Genomic DNA, 14,337 nt, shown 5'->3' with positions numbered 1-14,337 from the left:
ATGCGAGAGGCCAAGATCCGATTGACTTCGAATTCTGTTCCAGAAGAGGTTTGTATTGGTGGGGGACGACAGGGAGGTCGATAGAATTTATTGAGTACCACTGGTCGTAGTAATGAGACATGAAAAGTATTATGACATCTCAGAGAAGGAGGAAGTTTCAATTTAAAGCATACAGGATTAATTACTTGCATGATGGTGTACGGGCCAATAAATCGAGGAGCCATCTTCATAGAAGGAACTTTTAGTCTTAGGTCCCGGGTGGATAGCCATACTTGGTCTCCCACCTTTAAGAGAGGAGTGGCCCTCCGATGACGATCTGCAAAGATTTTGTGATGCTGAGTAGCCTTGAGTAAAGCCCTCTTAGTCTTAGCCCAAATGAGAGAAAACTCCCGATAAAGAGTATCTACGGCTGGAACCGGTGAAGAGGACACTGGAAAAGGATCCGGAAACACAGGATGACTTCCATATACAATAAAAAATGGGGAGAATCCGGTAGACTCATGAATGTGTTGGTTATGGGAGAACTCCGCCCACGGAAGGAATTGAGACCATTTATTCTGATTGTCAGAGGTAAAACAGCGAAGAAATGTCTCGAGATCCTGATTGATTCGCTCCGTCTGTCCATTGGTTTGAGGATGATATCCCGAAGAGAATTTCAATTCTATGTTCAATCTCTTACAAAAGGTTCTCCAAAAACGGGATGTGAATTGGACTCCACGGTCCGAAATGATCTCCTTCGGGCAACCATGTAATCTGAATATCTCCTTGATAAAGATATCTGCCAGACGACTGGCCGTGAGCAGTCCAGTTAGATAAATAAAATGTGCCATCTTCGAAAATCGATCAATAACCACCCAGATAGTGGTAAACCCTGCACTGTGGGGTAGGTCTGTGATAAAATCCATGGCCACACTTTCCCAAGGAGCATCAGGGATAGGGAGTGGACGAAGAAGGCCTGCTGGGACTCTTCTACAAGTCTTGTGTTGAGCACAAGTAGTGCAGGAAGCAATAAATTTACAAATATCGGCACGTACAGTAGGCCACCAGCAGCGTCGGCAAAGCAGCGATGTTGTCTTCTTTATTCCAGCATGGCCGGCAATGCGGGATGAATGAGCCCACTGCAGGGTCTTGAGCCGGAGATGAGGTTCCACGAATGACCGGCCTGGAGGAGGAGAGGACGTTTTGGTCCTAGTGAGGGCTACAATATTAGAAGGATCAATAATATGCTGAGGAACCAACGGTCTCAAACGATCGGAATCGTCAAATGAGCGAGATAATGCATCGGCACGTCCGTTCTTGGCTCCAGGGCAGAATGTGAGCTTCATGTTAAATCGAGCAAAGAAGGATACCCAGCGGGCTTGCCGAGGATTAAGGCAACGAGCCTCTTGAATGAACACTAGGTTCCGATGGTCGGTAAACACAGTAACAGGAAATATAGCCCCCTCCAACAGATGTCGCCATTCCTCCAGAGCCGCCTTGATGGCCAGTAACTCCTTGTCCCCTATTCCATAATTACATTCACTTGGAAGAAATCGTCTGGAGAAAAACCCACACGGGTTGTGTGAGCCAGCAGGAGACTCTTGAAAAAGCACCGCCCCAATGCCTACAGAGGATGCATCTACCTCTAAGAAGAAAGGTCGTTCTTGATCTGGCTGGGACAGAACTGGAGCTGAAGAAAATGCTTTCTTTAACGTTATGAAGGCAGACATGGCTTCCGAGGACCAAACCCTGGGGTTGGCAGTCTTCCTGGTTAAAGCTGTAATGGGAGCTATGATGGTGGAGAATCCCTGAATAAATTGGCGATAATAGTTTGCAAAGCCAATGAACCTTTGAATCGCTTTAAGGCCTTGTGGCTGAGGCCAGTCCAGAATAGCTGACACCTTGGTGGGATCCATACAAAGACCTTGACCCGACACAATGAAACCAAGAAAAGGTACCTGGCTGATCTCAAACACACATTTCTCCAGCTTGCAGTAGAGGTGATGTTTCCGGAGTCTACGTAAGACCTCCTTTACTTGTTCCCGATGAGTTTTCAGATCTTTAGAAAATATTAATATATCGTCTAAATACACTACCACAGAAGTGTATAACAGGTCATGAAAGATATCGTTAACAAAGGTTTGGAAGATGGCTGGGGCGTTGCAGAGGCCGAAGGGCATCACCAGGTACTCGAAATGTCCATCTCTGGTGTTAAAGGCCGTTTTCCATTCGTCCCCCTTCTTGATGCGAATCAAATTATAGGCCCCACGGAGATCTAATTTGGAAAAGATTTGAGATCCACTGAGTTTGTCAAAGAGGTCGGAGATGAGAGGTAGTGGATATCGATTTTTGACAGTGATGCGGTTGAGAGGACGATAATCAATACAAGGCCGAAGAGACCCATCCTTCTTCTTAACAAAAAAAACCCCTGCACCCGCTGGGGAAGTGGATTTGCGGATAAATCCCCGTTTCAGGTTCTCCGAAATATATTGAGACATGGCTGACGTCTCTGGACGAGATAAAGGGTAGGTCCGCCCTTTGGGGATGGGTTGGTCAGGAGATAAAACAATAGCGCAATCCCAGGGACGATGAGGAGGCAAGATCTCCGCTTCCACCTTACTGAATACATCTTGGAATTCCATATAGGCCTCAGGAAGATGGGTTAGCTCGGAATGAGCCATTACTTGACATTTTGAAGGCAAGACTCTAGACAGACATTCAAAGCGACATCCTGAACCCCACGACATAACTTGAGCGTGGTCCCAATCCATCTGAGGAGAATGCTTTCTCAGCCACGGTAGCCCCAAGATGAGGGGATTAATGGACCTCGGCAACACCAAAAGTTGGATCATCTCGCTATGAAGTACTCCTACCCTCAACCGAACAGGAGAAGTCACGGAGGAGATGGAGCCGTGAGTGACACGACTACCGTCGACTGCCGTCAGAGATAACGGTTGAGGCAATGGGTTTAAAGGTATTTGGAGCTGCGAAGCTAGATCCGCCGAAATGAAGTTCCCGGAGGAGCCGGAGTCCACAAAGGCCGTGGTGGAAAAGGTACCCTTGGGGGTGCTCAGGATGACAGCCATCTGAAATTCTGGGGAATTTTCTTTAGAATAGGGAGCAACTGTGGATTCTCCTAAAACGGCCTCCCCGCCACCGTTTAGGAGGAAGAGTTTCCCGGTTTCTTGGGACAACTCTTAGCAGGTGTCCCGGATCTCCACAATACAGACACAGGCGTTGTTTGAAGCGTCTCTCCCTCTCTTCAAGGGATAATTTAGAGCGTCCTACTTGCATTGGTTCGTCCACTGGCAGGATGGGATTTTGGAACTGGGGTGCTAGCCGTGGTATGAACCGTTTGCCAGGAGAGCGTTCCTGCGTGCGCTCTTGGTAGCGCAAATCCACCTTTATGCACATGGAGATGAGGGAATCTAACTCAGCCGGGAGTTCTCTGGAAATTAGCTTATCCTTAATCCGGTCAACCAGACCTTGCCAAAAGGTTGCCACCAGTGCTTCGTTATTCCATTTTAACTCGGAAGCCAGGGTCCGAAATTGAACTGCGTATTGCCCCACGGACAGGTCACCTTGGCGGAGGTTTAACAAGCTAGTAGCTGCAGAAGCAACTCTTCCGGGATCATCGAAGACTTTTCTGAAAGCTTCAATGAAGGAGTTGGAGCTATTAAGAAGTGGACCCCCTTGTTCCCATAAAGGTGAGGCCCAGGCAAGGGCTTGACCACTGAGGAGGGAGATGAGAAAGGCTACTTTGGTGCGTTCTGAAGAAAAGGCCCCTGGGTTGCACTCAAATTGAATGGCACATTGGTTCAGAAAGCCCCTGCACTTCTTGGGATCACCGTCAAACTTTTCGGGTGTCGGGATGCGTAAACCGGAGGCCGCTGTAGAGACCGTAACCACACTGGATGCTGTGGATGCAGAAGAGGTTATGGCTGGTGTAGCGGGTGAAGCATTCTGAAATGTATCGAAGCGGGTAGCAATCCCTTGGACACATTGTAGGAGATGCGCTTGGGCTGCTTCTTGTTGCTCCACTCGTTGAGCCAAATGCAGGAGTAGGTCTCGAGCAGACGGTTCACCAGACCCCTCCGTTGTCATGGCCAGAGTATACTGTCACGACTGATAGTGGGTACCTGCTGTTGTTGGCGCAACTCAGAGGAAGGCGCGGAGTCTAACGTGCCCCTGGTATTCACCAGGAACCCCCGCAAGGAAGTATGGACTCCGCTGCAGGGACACGCAGGTCGCGGTCCTTCCTAGAGTCCACAGCGAGATACAAGGAGGTGTCAGACAGGCCGGGTCAGCAACGTTCAGGTAGAAGAGGTACAAAGGGAAATCCAGAAGAATGGTGAGGCAAGCCGGGTCGGTAACTTTCAGGGAGAACAGTACAAAGGCAGAATCCAAATAGGGGTGGTCAAACGGTCCGGGTCAAAAGGTCACAAGCAGCACGAGGATAGTCAGGAACGAATACAGCAACTGGTATACACAAACGCTGGAGGCAGGAAGACCTGATACTCTGGCACTGGTGAGAGGGCAGGAAAAGGTTTAAATACTGTGGTAGCCAAATCAGAATCAGCGCTGCAGCGCTGTCATACCTGCTGCCGGGAATCCTTCATAGCGTCCCGTTGCCTAGCAACGGGGCGCGTCATCACACCCAGAGGTCGGACGGCAGGGGGATCCGGAAGTGATGCGTCTGGTTGCTATGCAACCAGACGCGCTGTCAGCAGACAGGCGGCCGTGCGGAACGGCGCCTGACAGCCTGGCCATAGTGTGGGCCCTAAAGAAATTACAACCCTACATTTATGGGCAAGAGTTCACAGTAATTACAGACCACAACCCACTTTACTGGTTACAAAGATCTTCTGGGGAAAATGGGAGGTTATTACGGTGGAGTTTAGCATTACAAGGTTATAACTTTACTATCTCGCACAAAAAGGGGAAAGACCACTCAAATGCGGACGGACTCTCCAGAAGAGAGGAAGAGAACCCTTCATTAAGGAACCCACCGTGCCAAGGAGAACATCTGGAGCCCGACCACCAGACTCCAAATGTCCCCTTGATTTAATAAGGGGGAGGTATGTGACAGACCCGGGCCTTATATTGAGAATATCCTGCCAACCCGGTCTGTCCTCAGTGGGCCAACTGAACAACCATGGCCCACTCTGTTATTAAATGCCACCCGGTGGCCAGATCTGTTATTGCTGTGGTGTCCAGAGAGGGAGGGGAGAGGCAGCTCACAGGAAGTGGGAATCAGCTGTGGACCCATGACATCAAAAGTAGTGGAACGGGTTAAAAAGAGGAGGGTCAGGACCTTATCTAAAATCAGGAGGGGGTCTCTCCCTGTTTGCTAACTATTGTTCTAGCAAGTCTGCAACACAGTCCGAATGGCACCATCACCGCAGGGGGGAGACCACTGATGTCATGCACTATTTCCACCCCTGTTACCACCCAAACTCTCCACACCACCAATCAGAAGAGGACAATGAGTGGGGGGTTGTGGAAGGGACAAAAGGGGAGCTGTCTGGGGAAGGGGGAGAGTTGTTGGAGAATCTTGAGACAGTGAGGACTTGGACTGTTGGAGAGTAACCGTATTCTCGCAGGGCCTTAAAGGAATGCTTAAGGCAGGAGCTTTTTGACAGAGATTGGACAGTGTACCTCTAGGACTGATTCTGTTACCACTCCATCGGGAGACACTCGCAGATTCTGGGGAATTGGTGAGCCTACATCGGTAGGGAGACTATACCCAGGGTCCCACCAAGCTGGTGGAAAGTTGGCCTAGCGGCTGGGATCAGCAAGAAACACAGACCCACCTTAAGGATCAGAAACCGTGGCCCACTTGGATTGTCAGCTGTGGATTTTATTACCAGGAGTTTCGGCCTGCTAGGACTCTGTGCTTGAAGGTAACCTGCTGGGGACTTTGTTGGGGAGGTTTTTACTTGCACTGGTGATTTTCTGACACTTGATATATTTGGTGGGGGAACAAGTTTCTCCTTGGGGAGCACTGTTGTATTTTACTAAGTGTGTACACTTTGTTTAATAAAAGGGATTATTATTTCTTTCCTGTCTCCTTACCTGTGTGACCTGTGAACCTAGAGGACAGGGTATCTAGTGAGCTTTGGTTCTAACCCCGGTGTCCTCACAGACGCAGATCTAATAGTAGCATAGTCGCCATGGCGCCTGTGATCCACTGTGTGACTGGGTGACAGCTTTCATACTTGCTTCCTTTTGCAAAGGATTGTTTATTAGTCAATTGTTGTAAACTACTCGTAGTCTTCTTATTGTTCTGTTTCTGGGATGAAGACCCACCCCCAGCAGCAGCGGCAGCAGCAGTGGTCCTTTAGCTCAAGAGTCCCTCAGAGGAATCCTGGATAGGGGAAGATTCATCTAGCCTTAGCAACTTGGATGCAGCACTAACTCCGATCACTAGTGAGGAAAGTGATGAGGAACGTGTTGTTGGTGTAGATTGAAGGTGCTGGGATCTAGCTAAGAGAAGGGAGCTAGCTGATGCTGGACTGGTTGTTGTTATTTTTTTAGCATAATTTTCAGATTTTCCCAAAAGCTTCCCACAAACTCTCTTCAAATGATGTAACACAGATGAGGTTTCTAGATGGTTAAGATCCCTAACTCTACTGAATGTGGCTTTTTAAACGCTACAAATGGCTAGACAACTGTTGTCAGGATTTGGTTAAAATAAGGTTGATTTTTTGTTCTTATCATCATCATCATCATCATTTATTTATATAGCGCCAACATATTCCGTAGCGCTTTACAATTAGGGACAAACATAGTAAACTAATAAACAAACTGGGTAAAACAGACAAAGAGGTGAGAAGGCCCTGCTCGCAAGCTTACAATCTATGGGACAATGGGAGTTTGACACATGAGGTTAAGTCTACATTTGCAGCCGAGGCATGACAGTGGCCATCTTCTTATCACTGGCAAGTACTGCTTCCACTGGTGCAGGACTTACACAAACAACATTATCATTGTCAACATCCTCATCCGCCGTCGTCAGCTACACAAATATCTCCCTCATCCTGTTGCAAATCCAAAGTGGCATCCTCAATTTCTATATCACCAGCTACACTTAGGCTGCCTGTACACACATTTTGCAGAAATGGTGAAAGGGTGCTTCTTTATGAGTACAGTATCAGAAAGGTGATGCTTAGACATAGCACTTGTGGATAGACTCTCTGCAGGGATTTGTGTCATTTACAAACATACAGTTTCTTCTACTGGCTTACTGTTTTTTTCCAGCTTGGCTTTTACAAATTACATTTTTCTGTGTGAGCAATGGCACTGTACAATGGCACTGGAGACTGGAGAGTGACAAAAACACTGCTACTCCTTCTGTTTTTTGTGTGAGCAATGGCATTGGAGACTGGAGAGTGACAAGAACACTGCTACCCCTGTTTCTATGTGAGCAATGGCACTGGAGAGTGACAAGAACACTGCTACCCCTTCTGTTTCTGTGTGAGCACTGGCACTCAGCAATGTCACTGGAGACTGGAGATTGACAAGAACACTGCTACCCCTTCTGTTTCTGTGTGAGCAATGTCACTGGAGACTGAAGAGTGACAAGAACACTGCTACCCCTTCTGGTTTTGTGTGAGTAATGGCACAGAGCGCACAAAGCAATGATACAAGAGACTGACCAGAACACTGCCACCACTCCTGTTTCTGTGTGAGCAATGGCACTGGAGACTGCCAAGAACACTGCTACCCCTCCTGTTTCTGTTTGAGAAATGGAGCCGGATCTCCAGGGAGGGAGGTACTTATGGAATCCAAAACCGTGAGATCCGGGACAATGACGTTTTGCCTCGATTTCAATTCCGAGGACGCAGGAAAGTACTGATCCAGTTCGGATTTGTGAAGTTCGTGGGGCTCGGTTTTCGGAAATCCGAGCCTAAGCATCCCAACTTTAGATCTCTTTATATATAGTACACCCACAGAAGTAATATATGTTGACGAAATGACCTAAGTTCAGAAAGCTAAATTGTTTCCTTTTCTGTATAACAGCTCAAGAAGACATAGGCCAGACATAGGCTATTGTACTCACCAATAATACTAAAGAGGAAGGCAGATGTCTGAAAACACACAAATGTATGAAGTAAAAAATTTCTGAAGTTAATGATGCCACAAAATGTCAGGTCTGAATGAGTATCTTACTAGTTCTTATATAGAGCATGCAGTTGTGCGTTACTGTGATTTAATGCAGGTGCATTTATTTGCGAATGATGATGTATGATTAGAAGAAGGTTGAACATGCTTGTAACTGCCTGGATATGCTTGATGAAGGAAAATAACTTACAGGTGATATTGAAGGGATTCACGAATGATGTGTCTACATCCATACATGCACTGAGAACCAATCACTGTGCAGAATGTTGGAGAGTCATTCACTTGCAAACATGTGGGCTGGGATATTTGCCCAACAGACTGCGGATTTTGACAGCTACAGGGGCCGGTACATAACAAATGAGGACAAGCTGTAGGCTTACCATACAGTCTGCCGATGCATACAGATGCTAGTTAACTGTATGTATTCAATAGCGCAACTCCAGCGGCATTAAAGCGATCTTCGAAGGCAGCAGCCGCGACTCCTTGAAGACCTAAAAACTGAGATAGGACATGTGGGTTTCCAACTAACCGCAATTTTTAAATTTAAATAATTGTTTAACACTTAGTTTAGGCTTATGAAATGTTGTAACTGGTAATATGCTTCATTTGACAAAGTACAAGTCCTTAGACAAATGTCATATGTAAAATGTCTGCCTCATAGGTCAATTATTCTGTCATTAACCGTAATAATAATCTTTCTGAATCACTATGTGCTTGATATTTCCCTTTGGTCAAGTCCATCTGTAAGTGGTGTAGAGGTGTTTTTTTTGTAAAACACTCAATTGTCTATGTGTGGAATTGGGTAATTCACAGTGTAACCTAACACTATCTGGCTGCCTCTATGTAAGTGTGAAACAGTGATAACATTTTTAAAATATTTAATTTGTAATATTTATTCAAACAGACTGACCGTGCTCCACCGCAGAGACCTCGAGGTACCAGGGAGGAGGTCCAGGAGCAGGTCGAGGAGGAGGCTGATGAAGAATGTAAGTATCGTGAGGTAATAATCACATTTTGTGGAGTTGGAGGGTCAGTATTAAAGGGTAGTCATCAGAAATCCTTCATCATCATCATCACCATTTATTTATATAGCACCACTGATTGCGCAGCACTGTACAGAGAACTCATTCACATCAGTCCCTGCCCCATTGGAGCTTACAGTCTAAATTCCCTAACATACACACACAGACAGATAGAGAGAGGGAGACTAGGGTCAATTTTGCTAGCAGCCAATTAACCTACCAGTTTGTTTTTGGAGTGTGGGAGGAAACTGGAGCACCCGGACGAAACCCACCCAAACACAGTGAGAACATACAAACTCCACACAGATAAGGCCATGGTCGGGAATTGAACTAATGACCCCAGGGCTGTGAGGCAGAAGTGCTAACCACTAAGCCACTGTGCTGCCCCAATCCTTGATTCCAAACATGAAAGGTTTCTGACATTATGGACCTAATAAGTGTTTGTGGTAAATAAACTGCCCCCCATCCACCCCACAAATATATATATATCTGCATGTGCAACCAAAGAGTATTAGTCCTCGGTCTACTACTGTGTCTTGCATAATATGAACCTTTGTAAAGAGTTTCAAGTTATGTAACACTTCAGAACTCTGCTGAGTATGGCAAATGTGTAAACAAAGTATACCTATTTAAGTAATATATATTGTCAAAATGACCTAAGATTGCAAATCTAAGTTTTTTTTTCTTTTTACATCTCAAGAAGCCATATTTCTGGCTCCCCAGTGGCAGCTTCCAGCTCCCCTGCCCTGGATTCCCACACACCTGACCCAGTTGTCACCCCCCTATCTCTGGTTTTAAAAAAATGTAAAAATACCAAAATAAATTAATTTTAAATAATGTTGAATTCATTTTACATTTTTATAGTCCTTAATATTGTTTATATGTTAATGTTTGTTTAGTTAGTAAAAACATTATTAAACAGATTGGTGTGTGTGTGTGGGTGTATTGTTTTAGATAAAAGAAAATGCATATTCATGTCAATTTGAACCATAATGAATGGCATAAACTAATATATAATATACTGTACATGTATACCTTTCTATTGGATATTTAGTTCCCAAAAATCATCCCCAATTACTGTAATGAAAGAGGTAATATTTTCCTCCTTTCCACACACATTATGGTCTCAAAGACATTATCATCATATGGAATCCAGTCACAATATTGCCATAAATCATTACATTTTTACAGATAGGGTCCGTCTGCCCTAATGGCAACCATTCCCAGCAGGGGCAACTGCAGGATTTCTAGAGAGGGGTTTCCACGCCACTGGGCATGAACAGTATGCATGCCGGTCTGCTCTCCAACTCTTCCTATCCCAACAATATACACAGGGCAAGCCGAGCTTAACAGTGCCCTAGGCTGGGAGGGGGGTTCCAGGCTCCAGGAAACCACCCATGGGTGCGCCCCTGCAAGAATAGTCAGTACTGAGCAGCATTTCCTAGACAGAAGTGGCCCTACACCCACCCCCCACTCCATCCCTAGGGGTACACACACCCCACTCTTTGCTGAAAGCACTAAACCTTTTCCCTAAGCCTTGAGCGGTGTGTGTGAATGGGCTGGTAATAATAATAATAATAATACATGAAAGTATTTTGTCCCTGGTGCACTACAGGTCCCACAGCTGCCATTATGTAGCAATAGTACTACAAGTACAAGCATAGTCCTTAGTTGCAAAGCCATGCTTGGACCTATAGTGCCCCAAAGAAACATCTAAATACAAAACAGACACAAGTGTAAACATAATTTCTAATGGCATGAATTACACACACGTTATTGGTCACTTACATTAAGGGTCATCTGTAACCCATTGTGTGATTCAAATAAAACCAAAACCATGGTACATGATGCAAAATCAGCTCCATTGCAAAATAAGCTCTTTGTAAATACATTATTTATATTATTTAAAATGTATATTATTATACATTGAAAATTATAATAAATAGTTCAGTTTAGTTCAGTTCAGTTGCGTTGTGTTCAGATGTTTCGAGTTTTTTAACTTAATAATAAATAGCCTTGAGTTTACTGTACAGGAGAGTTATTTACCTTATTTAAAGTTTTGGTTTTACATTAAATATACATCATTTTGTAGTCACTTAAGAACTCTCCGGCACAGTAAACTCAAGGCTATTTATTATAAAATCAGCTCAACTCAAATTACCTGAACACAATGTAACTCAACTGAACTGAACTATTTGTTATATTACCAATACATAACATACTCTAACATATATGGACCATACAGCCGGCTTGATACTGTCATCGGACACATGAATGTGCCACGTTACTTTTACGTAACCGACTTACGAACTAATTCATCTTGCTACATATCTTTAGATCCGTTCCCTGATGAATACGTGCCCTAATAACTCAGACCCAACATGTACACCCCCAAAACAAATTAACCCTAATATAGTTATAAATACATAAATAGTACCTAAGTAAATCTGGGGCTTTCCAACGTTGTCAGCGCTGAGGACATGGGAAAAGCCACAGGTTATAAATAGACCTAGCAGCTGTAATTCTTTCATTACGCATTAGGAGCTTTTGCTGTCAAGATAAAAATCAAGAAGCGCAAACAACACTCAGGGATAGAGAAAAATGTGTTCTAAAAATTATATATATACTTATAGTGTGAATGAGATGCAGAACGTTTACACCTCTTTTGCAGAGTATTTGCACAGCGGGGCTTGCAGAAAAGGAGAATTAGAAAGGTTCGGATTCTAACCCTATTTCTAACTTCTATCTTACCCTGTCATGTTCTTCTTCCGTCGGTCTTCTCCTTTCTACACGTCCTTTTCCGATGCTGATGTTCTCTCGGCGTCTTCTTCCCGGTATCTGAATGTATCACATGGCCCGCAGTTGGAACGCAGGTGTCACTGGTATACTTCCAGGATTGGCTGAGGGCGTGTGATAGTGGTCTCCAAAGCGTTTCGTCCATTAGGACTTTTTCAAGGATACTTTTTAAAAAAGCTTTATTAAAAGTGCAACAATTAATAAGGGCTTATATAGAGATTGTGTTAATAACAATAGTTGTTACAATGAAAATATAAATAATAAAAATTATGGTAAGTATCTCCATGTAAATATAGGGGTCGGTATTAGACAAAATCCTACTTTAACCAATCATTTCTATAAAAACTGACCTAAGTCAAAGTCAATGTTCATTCCATGTGAGGAGAGGGTTTTCATATTGTAAATCCACTGTGCCTCTAATTTTTGATTTGTTCTACATGATTTCCACCCCTCCAAAATTCTGTAATCGGATGTATTCCCATAAATTTCAGATGACTTGTATCTTTATTATGAATTTTGGCAAAATGCTCAGATACGCTGTGGGTTGATAAACCCCTTTTGATATTATACACGTGTTTGGCAAGACATACTTTTAATTTCCTCTTTGTCATTCCTATGTACTGTAAGCCACATGTACATTCCAACATATATATATATAATACATTCAGAGTTGCAAGGTAATTCTGTTTCTTACTCTGAAAATTCTTCCATTTGTGGAAGGAAGGGGGTGTGAGTTGACAGCCAGAAATAGAGACGTTGCACTCTACTCCTATCACCGACACCTTGATTTTATCTGGTCCTGGGCACGGGACTATGGATATTCGGGACAGGGTATCCTGCCTGAATATCCTACTGAGGGCCCTGACCAAGAGAAAGAGACAAAACAGAAAGATGATACTCACTGGGTCCTGCCTCCTCTTGATGAACGTCTGTACTGCAAGGATCGGCGTCTAGAACAAGGTGTCACACAAGGCAGCCCACCCACAATGCTGTATACTGGGTTAATATGTACTTCCCACACTATTGCAAGCTATAATAATACTACAAATCATCGCCCTGGTCCTACCAACCAAACTATGTGACCAAATGCTATGCAACTTTAAACTCCTAGCACTAGATACCTCATAACTGCTACCGGGCCTGATGCCAATCTGAACTCACAGGCCTAATGTCTGAATTATGTGCCTATAGGCCACCCCTGTAATTATCTGGGGCCATAGGCTAAGCATAACTTTTAATGCTGCCAGAGACTAAGCTGGACTTTAAATGGAACGAATGTGCAAGCAGAAAAAAATACAATTTTCCTAAAAGCACCTAATACCCAGCACCTCATGCAAACTGCTGCTGCATGAACATAGCATCTGAAAAATGCGAAGGGCCTTCTACCCAAAGTGTAAGGAAGACAGAGTGCAGACCTGGGTTTTGAAGAGGGCTGCCCAAAGGGCCTTACTTGACTCTAACTGCTTTCATTGTCAGCAGGGGGGAACCATGAAAGCTCTTTTGCTTCCCCCCTACTGCTTCATCTGGACGGCGTCTTCAGAAATCTTCTGTTTGTGTCTTCTTTCTTCTCTTTTCTTCTCCGCCGGCTTCTTTCTTCTATCCGCCATTTTCTTTGTTGATCTCGCCGTCTTCTTTGTTGTTCCCAGTGCCTTCTTCCTAAAGATCTTCTCTGCTTGAGTCTCGCAGTTAAACTGAAACTGCACTGCATGGGACACCTATATAACAGCCGTCGTGTGCCGGAAATTACCTAAAACATAGAAAAATATCATTTGAGGTCAGATAAGAACCGCTTAGCCCATCTAGTCAGCGTAATTTTTAACCTATGGTAACCTCAAACCTTATTTCAACCTTTATTCTTTGTAAAGATATCCTTATGTCTATCCCAAGCATATTTAAATTGCTCTACTGTATTAGCCTCAACCACCTCTAAAGGGAGGCTATTCCACTTATCCACTACCCTTTCTGTGAAGTAGTTTTTCCTCAAATTATCTCTGAACCTACTTCCCTCCGGTTTCAGTGCATACCCTCATGTTCTAATATTTCTCTTTAAAGAATGTTTTCCTCCTGTAACTTGTTAAAACCCTTGATATATTTGAAAGTTTTATTCATGTACCCCTGTTCCCTTCTCTGTTCCAAACTATACAATTAAGATCTTTTCGTCTTTCTGAGTAAGCTTTGTGCTGTAGGCCATGCACCATTTTAGTTCCCTTCTTTGTACAGTCTCTAAAGTCTCTATTTAAATCCTTGTAGACATATGGGGGTAAATGTATCAAGCTGAGAGTTTTCCGCCGGGTTTGAAAAGTGGAGATGTTGCCTATAGCAACCAATCAGATTCTAGCTGTCATTTTGTAGAATGTACTAAATAAATGATAACTAGAATCTGATTGGTTTTTCAAACCCGCCGGATAACTCTCAG

The sequence above is a fragment of the Mixophyes fleayi genome, chromosome 6 (genome assembly GCF_038048845.1).
Source record: "Mixophyes fleayi isolate aMixFle1 chromosome 6, aMixFle1.hap1, whole genome shotgun sequence".
Taxonomy (NCBI): domain Eukaryota; kingdom Metazoa; phylum Chordata; class Amphibia; order Anura; family Limnodynastidae; genus Mixophyes; species Mixophyes fleayi.
This window is presented reverse-complemented; position numbering follows the sequence as displayed.